This window comes from Echiichthys vipera (assembly GCF_963691815.1).
Source record: "Echiichthys vipera genome assembly, chromosome: 20".
Taxonomy (NCBI): Eukaryota; Metazoa; Chordata; class Actinopteri; order Perciformes; family Trachinidae; genus Echiichthys; species Echiichthys vipera.
In genome coordinates, this window is record NC_139845.1 from 716,097 (window position 1) to 732,920 (window position 16,824).

Genomic DNA, 16,824 nt, shown 5'->3' on the forward strand with positions numbered 1-16,824 from the left:
CGTCACTTATGAGTTCAGTTTGTGCACAAGAGGAACAAACGAACAAACGAACGAACGAACGAACGAACGAACGAACGAACGAACGAACGAACGAACGAACGAACGAACGAACGAACGAACGAACGGACGAACGAACGGACGAACGAACGAACGGACGAACGAACGAACAGATGAAATGATGAATGCTCTCACCTGGACCTGAGCTCTTCTTCTTCTTCTTCTCCTGGCGTTCGTGAACCCACTGCAGACAGAATCGAGCACACGAGCTGTGGACAGAATCGAGCTGCAGACAGAATCGAGCACACGAGCTGCGGTCCCACGTGTGCAGAGACGCCGCTGCTCTGAACGCTCCACTGTCACAAAACAGCGTTTAAATCCAGTTCAGCCCCCTGCTGACATCACACCGTGGTCACCACCACAGAAGAAGAAGAGTGACGGATGAACTTACTCACTATCTGCCCCGCCCACTTCCTGCCTCGGCTGAGGGACCACGCTCCAGCCGCCGTGGTCGTGTTGCTGTCAGGGTTCGTGGGTTTGACTCCGCTGCACGTCACTGAGAGCACCTCCAGCCTGCGCGTGTTGTTTCTGCAGCGGCCACACTTGACTCGGGCACGTTAACGTCGTAATTTACCGTCTGGCTCGTGTTTGTGTCTCTCCGCTCTGTTTTCGTCTCAGTCTAATTCCACTGTGTTAAGTAATGACCCCCCGCCGCCACACACTGGAGCACCACGCCGCCCCTCTGATCCACTTTCCAGGCGTCCCCTCTGGTCTGAGGTCTCTATGTTTAGCAGAGGGTCGTGGTTCCTGGGGTTTGTGTCGGCGGGTGCTTCACCGGGACGTTTCCACGGCCTCGCAGCGTCAGCGGGAGCGGGAGCGCGTCCCTGGAAGAAGAAGAGAAACACCCGGAAGATTCTCAGAGACGCGTCAAAGATTAAAGTGTTTTTATTCAGTTCACGTGTGAAACCTGAAGCGTTCAGACACTTTAATCCTGTCGGTTCAATTCTAAACAAACCTTTGAATAAAAGAACATGATAAAGTTTGGTTAAAGCCCCGTTCACACAGGACCAGAGGTATCAGGGACCTCACAAGGCGCCAAACATGGACGCCAAAGGACCAAACATGGACGCCAAAGGACTAAACATGGACACCAAAGGACTAAAGATGGACGCCAAAGGACTAAAGATGGACGCCAAAGGACTAAACATGGACGCCAAAGGACTAAACATGGACGCCAAAGGACTAAACATGGATGCCAAAGGACTAAACATGGACGCCAAAGGACTAAACATGGACGCCAAAGGACTAAACATGGACGCCAAAGGACTAAACATGGACACCAAAGGACTAAAGATGGACGCCAAAGGACTAAACATGGACGCCAAAGGACTAAACATGGACGCCAAAGGACTAAACATGGACGCCAAAGGACTAAACATGGACACCAAAGGACTAAAGATGGACGCCAAAGGACTAAACATGGACGCCAAAGGACTAAACATGGACGCCAAAGGACTAAACATGGACGCCAAAGGACTAAACATGGATGCCAAAGGACTAAAGATGGACGCCAAAGGACTAAACATGGACGCCAAAGGACTAAAGATGGACGCCAAAGGACTAAACATGGACGCCAAAGGACTAAAGATGGACGCCAAAGGACTAAACATGGATGCCAAAGCACTAAACATGGACGCCAAAGGGCTAAACATGGACGCCAAAGGACCAAACATGGACGTCAAAGGACTAAAGATGGACGCCAAAGGACTAAACATGGACATCAAAGGACTAAACATGGACGCCAAAGGACTAAACATGGACGCCAAAGGACTAAACATGGACGCCAAAGGACTAAACATGGACGCCAAAGGACTAAACATGGACGCCAAAGGACTAAACATGGACGCCAAGGGACTAAAGATGGACGCCAAATGAGTAAACATGGACGCCAAATGAGTAAACATGGACGCCAAAGGACTAAACATGGACGCCAAAGGACCAAACATGGACGCCAAAGGACTAAACATGGACGCCAAAGGACTAAACATGGACGCCAAAGGACTAAACATGGACGCCAAAGGACTAAACATGGACGCCAAAGAACCAAACATGGACGCCAAAGGACTAAACATGGACGCCAAAGGACTAAACATGGACACCAAAGGACTAAACATGGACGCCAAATGACTAAACATGGACGCCAAAGGACTAAACATGGACGCCAAAGGACTTAACATGGACGCCAAAGGACTAAACATGGACGCCAAAGGACTAAACATGGACGCCAAAGGACTAAACATGGACGCCAAATGACTAAACATGGACGCCAAATGACTAAACATGGACGCCAAAGGACTAAACATGGACGCCAAATGAGTAAACATGGACGCCAAAGGACTAAACATGGACGCCAAAGGACTAAACATGGACGCCAAAGGACTAAACATGGACGCCAAAGGACTAAACATGGACCAACATCATTATTGACAAACAGCAGCAGATGTGATGTCTGATATACAACATTAACTTGAATTATGACATGAATATTTGTATTTTTATCCTGTATTTATAAAAATTAGCTTATTGTTGACTTCATTAATCTTTATTGATCAAAACAGTCCTTAAATATTCCTGATAATCTGGATTATTCTGCAGAGATGTTGCGCTCTTATGCAACACTGAAGGCTGCGTCAGTGTTTTACCAGGAAACCATTAAACATGTAAATGCTGGAGCACATTAGTCATCAGCGAAGCACCAATTACATTAATGCTGCAGATTAAACGCGTCTGACGGCGTTTGAATCAGCAGGGCTAAAGATAGAAGCTAACGAGCTAACAAGGAGCTTCCTTCTGCTTCACCAGCGTTCACAGACGGGTGAGGACGGTTTCCACATGTGTGAGCAGAGCGCTTTAACGTGCGGATGAATGCCGACGCCGCTGACGTCTCCTGACACACGTTCATTAAAACAAACCGAGCAGAGACTGAAACTCAAAGTGCTTTAAAGACTTTAATGAACGTGTGAACGTCACGGTCCGGATCCAGGTGGAGACCCCACGAGCTCAGAGGGACCGGGTCACACTTTAACACACGTTTATGCTCCTAGAGGACACTTTAGCACACGTTTAGGCTCCTAGAGGACACTTTAACACACGTTTATGCTCCTAGAGGACACTTTAACACACGTTTATGCTCCTAGAGGACACTTTAACACACGTTTATGCTCCTAGAGGACACTTTAGCACACGTTTATGCTCCTAGAGGACACTTTTACACACATTTATGCTCCTAGAGGACACTTTAACACACGTTTATGCTCCTAGAGGACACTTTAACACACGTTTATGCTCCTAGAGGACACTTTAACACACGTTTAGACTCCTAGAGGACACTTTAACACACGTTTAGACTCCTAGAGGACACTTTAACACACGTTTATGCTCCTAGAAGACACTTAAGCACACGTTTATGCTCCTAGAGGACACTTTAGCACATGTTTAGACTCCTAGAGGACACTTTAGCACACGTTTAGTCTCCTAGAGGACACTTTAACACACGTTTATGCTCCTAGAAGACACTTAAGCACACGTTTTAACTCCTAGAGGACACTTTAACACACGTTTATGCTCCTAGAGGACACTTTAACACACGTTTATGCTCCTAGAGGACACTTTAACACACGTTTATGTTCCTAGAGGACACTTTAGCACACGTTTATGCTCCTAGAGGACACTTTAACACACGTTTATGCTCCTAGAGGACACTTTAACACACGTTTTAACTCCTAGAGGACACTTTAACACACGTTTATGCTCCTAGAGGACACTTTAACACACGTTTATGCTCCTAGAGGACACTTTAGCACACGTTTATGCTCCTAGAGGACACTTTAACACACGTTTTAACTCCTAGAGGACACTTTAACACACGTTTATGCTCCTAGAGGACACTTTAACACACGTTTATGCTCCTAGAGGACACTTTAGCACACGTTTATGCTCCTAGAGGACACTTTAACACACGTTTTAACTCCTAGAGGACGCTTTAGCCTTGTAAACACACAGAACTAGGCCCTCACTTCTAATTGGCTGATATTATCACATGACCCGTGCGTTTGGCCGAGCATCGAGGACTTGGACTTCCAGAGGACGGACGTGCAGAATGAAGATCTCCTGTAAACCCACTCGTGACTGACGGAGTCTCTGGGTCTGAACTCGCTTCGTCTTCAGCTCCTCAACATAAAAACATGTTGATCCACAGCAGTGCTGTGAGTCAGAGCATCTATCAGCTGCTGATCCCCTGTCAGCCCTCACATGTTCCCACTTCGGCTCACTGGGAAACTTTCCTGTCATCCAGTCGTTTTAGAGGAAAACAACACGAGAAAAGCCCCAAAGTCCAGAGCAGAATCACAACAGAGTGGACCAGAACCAACCAGACCCAACCAGAACCAACCAGACCCAACCAGACCCAACCAGGATCCAACCAGAACCAACCAGAACCAACCAGGAACCAACCAGACCCAACCAGAACCAACCAGACCCAACCAGACCCAACCAGAACCAACCAGAACCAACCAGACCCAACCAGACCCAACCAGGAACCAACCAGACCCAACCAGACCCAACCAGAACCAACCAGACCCAACTAGGAACCAGGCGGGTACTTTCAGGCTGTTGCTGCTTTTTTACACTTTCTGCAGAAACCTCCAGATATTTGCTTCGGTGTTTGAAAGAGAAGAAACAGACGCTTCATGTTCCACGTCTGGAGTTCACCTCGGGTCCACAGATGGAGGCAGAGGCGTGGACGCACACGAGAACTGAACACAGCATGACGCCACAGCGGTCCAACGTCCTGGCACTTTAGCACATGTTTAGGCTCCTAGAGGACACTTTAACACACGTTTATGCTCCTAGAGGACACTTTAGCACACGTTTATGCTCCTAGAGGACACTTTAACACACGTTTATGCTCCTAGAGGACACTTTAACACACGTTTATGCTCCTAGAGGACACTTTAACACAGGTTTATGCTCCTAGAGGACACTTTAACACACGTTTATGCTCCTAGAGGACACTTTAGCACACACATCACACAGATGTCAGCGCTCCCTCTCCTCGTTTGTTCTCCAGCTCAGAACAGGACTGAGATATTAAAGTGACTGAGATCAAACTGCTGAATAAGTGAAACATCTGAAACCAGAATGTTTGGACTTGAGTCAGAACTTTTCTCTCCAGCGCGGCTTCAGTCAGAAAAATGCTGCTGCAGATCCTCCAGCGTCTGCAGCATTCACCATGCGTGTGTGTGTGCGTGTGTGTGTGCGTGTGCATGTGTGTGCGTGTGTGTGCGTGTGCGTGTGCGTGTGCGTGTGCGTGTGCGCGGGGCTGTTTCTCTTGTGGCGGAGTTTCCATGTGCAAAGGTGTCCGCTGAGATTAGGCTCCACTCCCAATCTGTAATTCCAGCCGCGTTTCTTCCACTGCAGCACGTCGACACGCCGGGCACGCCGCTGCAGAGGAGCGGCGGCGCCAGCACAATGGGATTTTTCCAGTTAGAGCGAGGACGCGGGGAAGGTGCAAACACAGATGCATATTCATGAGTCAGGTCGAGAGACGTCTGCCTGGCTGCTCTTAGATCACATTTCCAAGTTGACTTTCCGCCACACGAAGCAAATCAGAGCGTTCTGCAGCTAAAAATAGACCTTTGAGAGTCTGCAGTCCGTCCCAGAGAAGAGCCGACGCGTGGATTTAAGAGTCCAGGGCCATTTAAGAGTCACGTTCATTCAGCGACCAGAGACGCTGCAGCTCCACACTTTGATTTAGTGACTCATTCAACAAACAACATGACCTTTAGTTTCTAAACTTAACAGAACTTAACGGAGCAGCGCTCCGCTCCCGTCCAGGCCTCTGGTCCCGGCCCGGCCCCTGGTCCCTGAGGCCTCTGGTCCCTGAGGCCTCTGGTCCCTGAGGCCTCTGGTCCCTGAGGCCTCTGGTCCCGTCCCGGGCCTCTGGTCCCTGAGGCCCAGACGAGGCTGATTGGATAATGCTTTAATAACAGACGGCGAAGCAGTCAGACGGATCCGGCCTCCGTGGTCGGGTCTCCTCACAGCTCCGACCTCTCTGAGCTGCGCGGCTGGCTGCAGACGTCCCCCCCCCGGCTGCAGACGTCGTCCCCCGGCTGCAGACGTCGTCCCCCGGCTGCAGACGTCGTCCTCCTGCTGCAGACGTCGTCCCCCGGCTGCAGACGTCCCCCCCCTGCTGCAGACGTCGTCCCCCGGCTGCAGACGTCGTCCCCCGGCTGCAGACGTCGTCCCCCGGCTGCAGACGTCGTCCCCCGGCTGCAGACCCCCCCCCCCCGGCTGCAGACGTCGTCCCCCGGCTGCAGACGTCGTCCCCCGGCTGCAGACGTCGTCCCCCGGCTGCAGACGTCGTCCCCCGGCTGCAGACCCCCCCCCCCCGGCTGCAGACGTCGTCCCCCTGCTGCAGACGTCGTCTCCCGGCTGCAGACCCCCCCCCGGCTGCAGACGTCGTCCCCCTGCTGCAGACGTCGTCCCCCGGCTGCAGACGTCGTCCCCCGGCTGCAGACGTCGTCCCCCGGCTGCAGACGTCGTCCCCCGGCTGCAGACCCCCCCCGGCTGCAGATGTCCCCCCCCCGGCTGCAGACGTCGTCCCCCGGCTGCAGACGTCACGCTCAGCCAGAGTTAGAGAGAGTTTCTATTCCTGGAGCCGGAAACTTCTATTTTCAGTGTTTCCAAACATTTAAAGGTTTGGATCCACAGAAGGAGCCTCTGGCAGGTCTCAGATCAGCCCAGCGTGTGGTTCCTCCTCTGGAAACGCGTTTGAACTGAGTCATGAACTCCACGTGTGTGTGTGTGTGTGTGTGTGTGTGTGTGTGTGTGTGTGTGTGTGTCTGTGTGTGTGTGTGTGTGTGTGTGTGTGTGTGTGTGTGTGTGTGTGTGTGTGTGTGTGTGTGTGTGTGTGTGTGTGTCAGGAACGTTTCTTATCAAACCGTTGGATTATAAAGACGTAAAAACTCTGGGCTCCTTTCATTTCCCCACACACACACACACACACACACACACACACACACACACACACACACACACACACACACACACACACACACACACACACACACACACACACACACACACACACACACACACACACACGGGGTGCCTTTTGTGGTGAACCGGGGTCTTTGAGGCCGGGTCCTTCATCACACGGGGGTCCAGGACTCAGGGGAACCAGATCACGCCCGTCGTGTTATGATAACATCACTGCAGTTATGATGGAGCAGACACATAAACGAACACGTGTGTGTGTGTGTGTGTGTGTGTGTGTGTGTGTGTGTGTGTGTGTGAACGTAAACGAGAACCATCAGGTGTGCCGGTCCGGTGAAGCCCACCGCCTCAGTAGAAAGCTCACAGCGACGAGGCGACAAAGGGCGACTGTGTGAGCTGCTGCTCGCTCAGCGCCCGGACCAACAGCCCCCCGCCACGACTCATTTACCCGAGCACGAGGAAGTCTTCAGCCGCGTTCACACGCAATGATCGATGAAAGGTCATAAATGGGGGGTGAGGGGGGTACTTCTGATTGGCCGAGGCAGCTGCAGACTTCCCTGCAGGTCTGAGGAGGTGGAAAGGGCTTCGTTCTGAGCACGTTTAAACACTTCCTGGTTGTTTCGGTGTCACACACGAAGCCACGTGCACTCAAACACACGAGTCAGGACACGCAGCAGGACCGTTAACGCGCTGTGAGTCTTTCACATGACTCCAGCACAAACGCTCGACCCTCTCGTGGCTCCGTGATCCTCTGCAGAAGGATTCGGGATCCTTCCCATCATGCATCTTTCCACCAAACATCACCTCGATTTATCAGGTGTAAAGTTCACCTCGTTTACCGCTATGGCGTGTTAGCATGCTAGCATTAGCTTGTAAGTTGATTGCAGGTATTTGGTCCTAAACCAACATTCAAGAGTTGACCTGATGATGGTGGAGGATGGTCCCAGTCATTAGGGTTCATCCTGGGGGGAACATGAACGATGAACCACAGTTCAGCACATTAAGGGCGCCCTCCCACTGTGCCTCCGTCCCGTGCCCCGTGCTTTAGGGTCCTTGTCCCCCCTCCAGGCCCGTTTGTACTCACACTACCTGGGCCTCGGAGAATGCTTCTTGCTGCCTATACGTCATCACGCCGTAACACGTCACACGCATTGATGACGTCATGGCGATGCGTGGCTTTGTTTCCAGATCTTTCCGTAGACCTCGGAGTTTTTGTGCGTCTTGTCGACTGTTTTTGAATCTTTTCATCGACCAAATCTGCAGTAAACACTCCACCTCCGCATCACACCGACGTGAACCTTTCACCGCCATTGTTTGAAATGTCCGCGCATGGTCCCTCCTTCTTTTTTCTACGTCCCAACAGGCGCACAGGAAATGACCTCAGAACCGCCGTAGGCCTCGTGCTCGTACACGTGCACACGCTCGTGCTCGTACACGTGCAAACGTGCTTTACTAAAGCCCACCTCTCCCAAACGGGCCGTGGACGGCAAGCGTGCCGCTCCTAGACGTGGTACGGTTGCACTCACACTGGTCAAAGGAACCAGACTTTAGCTGTGACACGTGCTGGGGCACGGGACGGAGGCACAGTGGGAGGGCGCCCTAAAGGTTTAAAAACAATCCTCTCGGTGACGCTGGATTATCAGGATCTCACAGATTTCATTCGGGGCAGTTTTGGAAACCTCAGCCCTGAGGCGTCGGACCACTCGTCCCCTAAATGAGACCTGAGCGGCAGTTTTCTGTGAGCTTTATGTTCCATGCAGAAGTCGTTTTCACAGTCACACAGAGACATTTGTTGGATTTACGATGCGATTTTCTCGGGGTGGACTCCAGATTAGTGAGAAATGAAACAGCCTCAGGATCTTTTCACTGTCAGCACAGAGGCGGCTTTTATTTATTGACCTGTAGCTTTTTACGACCCGTGCTCTCTGCAGCCAGTTTGAGTGCTTTTCAGTTTTTAATGCAGAAATAATTGAAAACATTAAAAAGAAAAACATTTCTGGGCGACTGTTAATGAACGTAAATCTGCAGACGCCCTGTGGTCTGTTTGGCATGACGGCGTGTGAACTGTAAACATGTCACACAGAGAAATGCGTGTTCTTGATGTTACAACAACAACGAGACAGAGAGACCGAGACAGAGAGAATGAACCGCAATCAAGAGAACGAGTGTGAGGACACACGAGGATCCTGCTCACAGACGTTTGACTCTAACCTTATATTTTCAAAAACAGCCGATGTAAAGACGAGGTGCAGATTCTACCGATGTTCAAAACTGTTCGGAAAGAATGAAACAGCGTGATGTCATGACGCCTGAACCTGAGCTCTCACAGGGCTGCTAACATGCTAACCAGTCCAGGACATGCTAACACTCCTCAGTCTTAATAGCGCTACAAGTTAGCAGACGTGCTAGCTCAGTTCCGAACAAGACGATCAATCGATTTTTTCAAGAGATGCATCGGTACGATACCAACACATTTACCATAGTTCGTTGACTCTACGATAGTTTAATAACTCTACGATAGTTCAGGAACTCTACGATAGTTCAGGAACTTTATGATAGTTCAAGAACTCTACGATAGTTCAATAACTCTACGATAGTTCAAGAACTCTACGATAGTTCAGGAACTCTACGATAGTTCAGGAACTCTACGATAGTTCAGGAACTCTACGATAGTTCAGGAACTCTACGATAGTTCAAGAACTCTACGATAGTTCATGAACTCTGTGATAGTTCAGTAACTCTACGATAGTTCAGGAACTCTACGATAGTTTAATAACTTTTTACGATAGTTCAGGAACTTTACGATAGTTCAGGAACTCTACGATAGTTCAGGAACTCTACGATAGTTCAAGAACTCTACGATAGTTCAGTAACTCTACGATAGTTCATGAACTCTACGATAGTTCAGGAATTATACGATAGTTCAGGAACTCTACGATAGTTCAGTAACTCTACGATAGTTCAGTAGCTCTACGATAGTTCAGGAACTCTACGATAGTTCAGGAACTTTACGATAGTTCAGGAACTCTACGATAGTTCAGGAACTTTACGATAGTTTAGGAACTCTACGATAGTTCAGTAGCTCTACGATAGTTCAGGAACTCTACGATAGTTCAGGAACTCTACGATAGTTCAGGAACTCTGCGATAGTTTAGGAACTCTACGATAGTTCAGTGACTCCATGAGAGCGTCCTCCATGTTGGAGTGTGCAGCTCTCCGTCCAATCAGAGGTCAGGTTTTTTAGGACAGCTTCATTAAAGGTCAGTTCACTAAAGTTGTACATAACCATCTCATTTCCTTCTGTCTGAGCCTTGAAATGGAGCATGGTGCCTGTAAGTGTGTGTGTTCTTGCAGGACTCGATGGTGTTTCTCTGTGGTCACGTATTAAGGCAGCGAGTGTGTTTATTGGTTGATCTGTTTGGTTGAAGCGTCTCTTTCTGCCCCTCCAGCTGTTTGACCTGAGACTGGAGCAGCTGTAGCTGTTGGTTGAAGTCCAGCTGTGGTGCTGTGGCTCAGCTCTCGACCCTCCTCAGGGTAGCCGGTGTTCGGCTCCCCGGGGGCCCCGGTGTGAGCGAGGCCCTCCTGTTCTCTTGTGGGTGCCTGGTGTCAGCCAGCTGGAGGCCTCGCAGGCCACACTCTCTCTGGTTCTGCTCCCAGCAGCCCCCACTGCTCCCTGAAACCTCAGGCATCGCCACAAATGGCCGTGGCAGCTGCCAACAAACACAGAGCAGAGAACTCTCAGACTGACTCTGCTCGCTGTAAACACAGCCGGCTGGAACGCCGACGGGGGCGGCACGCCGCTTGACGAAGGCGGGATTCCACACGCTGCTAAAAAAATCCACTCTTTCTGTTTTTGGGGCAGCAGTGATGTCATCAAGCCGTCTGTGGAGTGTGTCACACCGTGGGCTCGGACGCCGTGATTGGCTCTGATGGCGTGGGAGGGCTGGGGGAGGCCGGCGTGTCATCACTGCGGCCCAGGGCAGCATGGGAACTGTGTGATGACCCATTTCTGCCCTTCTGCAGAGATTTGGACCTTTTGTCTGGTATTCTCAGTCTCCATCACGTTAATGTCCCCGATGCTGCGAACAGGGATGGCGATCACAGCGTGCGGCGCCCTCACGGGTGGATTTGCTCATGTGACAGGCGGGCTATTAAAAGCAGCAGTGGGCGTTGTGTTGTGGATAAAGTCTGTGGTGTGGGTCTAAACCCGGAGAGCTTCTCTTGTTATGATACCAAAGTAGAAAGAATACAGTTCTGGCTCACGTCAGAGGTTCAGAGTAAGCCGGGGCTTACCGTCACTGCCAGAGCGTCTGCCAGCGCGGCTCTGTGGTCGCTCTGCAAACTCTCCGTCTGATCACAGACGCTGAGACACACTTTCTATCATCGCTCAGACCAGCGGGACCCCGGATCACATGTGCATGTTTAACTCATTCACTCTCCAAACGCTGCAGAAGACAAAGAGCAGCGAGTCCGTATTTCACCGCCTCAGGTTCCCGATGCGTCGGACATCGAACTAACGGACCCGTCCCTCGTTATGTTTCTAATCAGGGAGACGGAGAATCAATAAAGTGGACATAAGACGTCTAGAACCAGGAAGGTTTCAGCCATTTAAGTCCTGTTTGACTTCAGCAAACACATTCTGGGTCAAAGATGGTTCTGAGATCAGAGTCTGGTTCAGGTTTGAGTCCAGCACCCAACCCCGTCCCCCGTCCCCCCGTCCCCCTAGTTATAATGTAGGAAAGATGTTGTTCTGGGACATTGACATGTTGACATGTTTTACATTTCTGGACGTGGTTATTTCAGTTGTTTCCCTTAAAAACGCCCGAGGTTCAGTTTGAGTCAGTCTGGTTTCATTGTTCCCTGTTGTGTCTGAAGGTGGACTCTGTAAATCCAGTGGATGTGGATTTAAAGGACACTCCAGTGTGAAGAGATGAAGAGAGAGAGACGAGCGTGGCTCCTGAAGCAGAGGAGTCCCATGTGAAGTGAATTAGTCGTAGATTTGCTCGTAAAAGTAAACTCGACGCCCGTGAAAACGCTGACTGTGGAGTTCATCAGAGTGATTCAGCAGTCAGGACTCGAGCTCAACATGAAGTTTCAGTTTAAATTCCTCACATAGAAGAAGTTTGTCAAACTGCCCGTGAGAGTTTCAGCAGCATCTGGACCCCCCAGATGCCGGCGGAGGAGGGTCTGCTGGGAAATCTGCCAGCTGGAGGCAACGGCAGCTTCTCTGGAGGTCTGAGAGACGACAGCTCGCAGCCAGAGGAGCTGCTCTGTCCTTAACTGTCCCAGGTTCAAGTCCAGGTTCAACAACAACAGCAGCAGCAGACTGAAGGGTTTCAGGATCAGCTGGAGCATCAGGAGATTCACTTTAACAAGACCAGAACATACTGTGCGTGCGTCCCGTGCCCCGTGCTTTAGGGTCCTTGTCCCCCCCTCCAGGCCCGTTTGTACTCACACTACCTGGGCCTCGGAGAATGCTTCTTGCTGCCTATACGTCATCACGCCGTAACACGTCACACGCATTGATGACGTCATGGCGATGCGTGGCTTTGTTTCCAGATCTTTCCGTAGACCTCGGAGTTTTTGTGCGTCTTGTCGACTGTTTTTGAATCTTTTCATCGACCAAATCTGCAGTAAACACTCCACCTCCTTTACTAAAGCCCACCTCTCCCAAACGGGCCGTGGACGGCAAGCGTGCCGCTCCTAGACGTGGTACGGTTGCACTCACACTGGTCAAAGGAACCAGACTTTAGCCGTGAAACGTGCTGGGGCACGGTACGGAGGGACAGTGGGAGTGCGCCCTATAGATCCTGTTTGTGTGTGGTGGTAAAGTATGCCACAGCTGCTCTGGGGCCGACTGACAGGAGCTTGGCAGCTAATCAGCGCCTACGACCCCTCGACCACCTCCTCAAACATACGGCAGCCACACACATTTGCCCAAGGACACGACGGCCATGACACAAGTAGGGCAGGGCGGGGATCGAACTGCCGACCCTTCTAAAATTGGCTGACTCTCTCTATGAACTGAGCCACAGTCGGTTTGGATCCAAGCACTGCCAAGACAACGGCCCCCAGAAAATAAATGCTTTTCATTTCCTCATTCACTCTTTCATTTCATACCAGCGCGGTGTTCTACGGTGTTCTGCAGGGTTCTGCGGTGTCTTGGTCGAGCCGTGAGCTCCTTCTCTGGTCGAGTCTCAAACAGGTGAAAAGAACAAGTCACTGATTAAAGAAGGAGTTCCCTTTCCTTTAGTGGTGCGCTGACGGACCCGTCCCACTGGAAACTAGCGGCAGAACTTTGGTTCCACTTCTCTTTCTTCTCTTTTCTCTCTTGGTTTTGACGAACCTGAGCTCTGACTCAACAGCAGTGACGACGTATTTGTCCACAACACGTTTAAAACTATCTGACGAGTTATTGGGTAATTGTGACATCAGTGTTTTCTGAAAGATAAACTTGCATATCATCTGCATAAGAATTATCCCATCTTCAGCCTCTGATCCTGGATCAGGTCTCAGGGGCAGCAGCTCCAGCCTCTGATCCAGGATCAGGTCTCAGGGGCAGCAGCTCCAGCCTCTGATCCAGGATCAGGTCTCAGGGGCAGCAGCTCCAGCCTCTGATCCAGGATCAGGTCTCGGGGGCAGCAGCTCCAGCAGGGACCCCAAACTTCCCTTTCCCGGGCCACATTAACCAGCTCTAACTGGGGGATCCTGAGGCGTTCCCAGGCCAGTGTGGAGATCTAATCTCTCCACCTGGTCCTGGGTCTTCCCCGAGGCCTCCTCCCAGCTGGACGTGCCTGGAACACCTCCCTAGGGAGGCGCCCAGGGTTCATCCTTACCAGATGATCCTGAACCACCTCAACTGGCTCCTTTCAACACAAAGGAGCAGCGGCTCTACTCCGAGTTCCTCACGGATGCTGAACTTCTCCCCCTCTCTCTAAGGGAGACTCCAGACCCCCTCCTGAGGAAACACATTTCACACGCTTGGACCTGGACCTGGTTCTTTGGGTCCTGACCTGGACCTGGTTCTTTGGGTCCTGACCTGGACCTGGTTCTTTGGGTCCTGACCCAGCTTTCAGGACCACAGGTGAGGGTAGGAACCAGGACTGAGGGTAGATCCAGAGCTTTGTCTTCCTCAGCTCTCTGTTCATCACAACGGTGCAGTACAGCGACTGCAGCTCCGCCCCCGCTGCTCCGATTCTCCGGCCAAACTCACGCTCCATCGTCCCCTCACTCGTGAACCAGATCTAGAGGCCCTTGAACTCCTTCACTTGGGGTCAGGACTCATAAGAATTAAAATACACTTAATGGCAGAAGGGGAAGCAGGTAAATGGATAAAGACGAGGACCCAGAATGGAGCCTTGAGGAACGCCACCACATGAGAAAATGGCTGTTTAATGAGTAGATTGGACTAATAACAATAATAATATTCATAATAATAACAGTTATAATGAGATTATATCATTGTTCTGTGTGATTTAAAGTATTTATGACATTTACGCCCCAAAAACAAAAAAAACATTTCACAGAAACACATAAAGGGCGCGATCGCACGTCCAAACAACGAAACCTCGACGTGAAACGAGACAGATTTGGGTGGAAACTGAGTTGTTTCAGTGTGTGTGTGTGTGTGTGTGTGTGTGTGTGTGTGTGTGGTGCTCTGAACACAGGGCGGAGTGTGTGATCAGTATCAGCGGTGACATCACGGCGTCCTGATGGCGTGTGTGTGTTCAGTGTGCTGACGCGTGTGTGGAGCTGATCCTGGGTGGGGTCTTTGTTTTGAGTGTTGGGGGCAGGATGAGGAGACAGACGAGCGTCCCCGCCCGCCCGGAGGCGCCGCGGGGTGATGATGTCACCGCTCACATGACGCCGCCGTGATGCAGCTCCTCCATCACGCCGCGGAGTCTCCTTCTGTCCCCGTCTGAGTCCTGCTGCTCCAATAAACACCTTTCAGTTTGTGTTTTATTTAATGTCGTGTTTAAAAATACAACTTTGTGTCTTTGTCTGGGGAAGAGCTCCATGTGCCACTGCTTCATTGAATCAGGCTGTTACTGATGATTAGTTACATGTTTATTTTATTTTTATTTAAATATTCAACAACTGACTGATACTAAACAGGTTTATTTATTATTTATTATTCTTAATTTTATCCGTGTTCATTCGTTGACACTGTAAAACTTTATTGTGTGAAATAAAGTTGGATATTAAAGTTTAAACAGGAGCCTGTGAACTTTAAAACTCTGACGTTCTTTGGTATGAAAGCAGCGTTTTCAACGTCGTGTGTTAAACGGTTAACGTGTGTTTTTACAGCGACCACCGACGCGTCCTCACATCGTTCCCTCTGAACTTTACTGTCGCCTTTGTCTCCGTTCTGGAAGTCGTTTCTGTTTTTACGGCGTTAAACACATTTATTGTTCGATCGTAAAGCAGCTGATGAAGAGAGTTTCCTCTGGAGAGAGCGAACCCTCCAGGATCTAACAGTGCTCTGTGACCTCCGTACTCCTCCAGGACGGAGCTCTGTGACCCCCATACTCCTCCAGGATCTTACAGCGCTCTGTGACCTCCGTACTCCTCCAGGACGGCGCTCTGTGACCTCCGTACTCCTCCAGGACGGCGCTCTGTGACCTCCGTACTCCTCCAGGATCTAATGGCGCTCTGTGACCTCCGTACTCCTCCAGGACGGCGCTCTGTGACCTCCGTACTCCTCCAGGACGGCGCTCTGTGACCTCCGTACTCCTCGAGGCCATTGCCATGGTTCAGTCAAATCAGAAAAGAGCAGTAAAATCTAATCAGCTGTTTATTTTCTGACACTTGGACTTTTTTATTGCGGGTGTTTTCGAGGCCCAGAGTTTTGTCTCCAGGCGCCAGGAAACGGTTCTCTTCTCTGATTGGTCCTGGGCCGTTTTTGAGTGTCAGACTCCATCAAGGCTTTTGAAGCGATTAAAAACTAGTCTACGTTCACGCCCGGGGTCCACATTAGACCGGATTATTTCTGAAGATACTGAGCAGCAGCAAAACAATTCAAACTGCTAGCTAGCTGACGTAGCAACATCCTGTCTTGAGTGGACGACGTCGACGCTCGCTTGCCTTTTGGTAACGACTTTATCAGCTAACGTTACGAAGCAACCGACACCGGATCCATGCAGCATAGGGAAGTTACAGCTAGCTTGTGAATATTAGCTCGTTGCAAAATAAATGAGCTCAGTAAAACCTAAGCTGGCTCATGTTAGCTTCTTGCTAATGTTAGCTCAGTGAAATCTAAGCTGGCTCATGTTAGCTTCTTGCTAACGTCAGCTCAGTGAAACCTAAGCTGGCTCATGTTAGCTTCTTGCTAATGTTAGCTCAGTAAAACCTAAGCTGGCTCATGTTAGCTTCTTGCTAATGTTAGCTCAGTGAAACCTAAGCTGGCTCATGTTAGCTTCTTGCTAACGTCAGCTCAGTGAAACCTGAGCTAACTGTGTCTCGGCTGCATGAATCTGGTGTCGGTTACTTCGTGGCGTCGGCTGACGCAGTGATTTACAAACAGCAGCATTATTATAAATATGATCGTGATTCATTTTACAGCTTTACACAAACATGACGTCGGCCAATCACGTCCAGTCTCACTGTTCTGGTCGATACGAGCGACAGGAAGCGGACTGCAGGTCAGTGACGGAGTCGCTGATAACGAGAGTTTAAGTATAATAAACTTTAAATAACTGAACCCGTCCCTGACTAAAGACTGCAGAGTAAAGGCTGCGGCTACTTCCTGGAGGTGACACATGCAGAAACAGT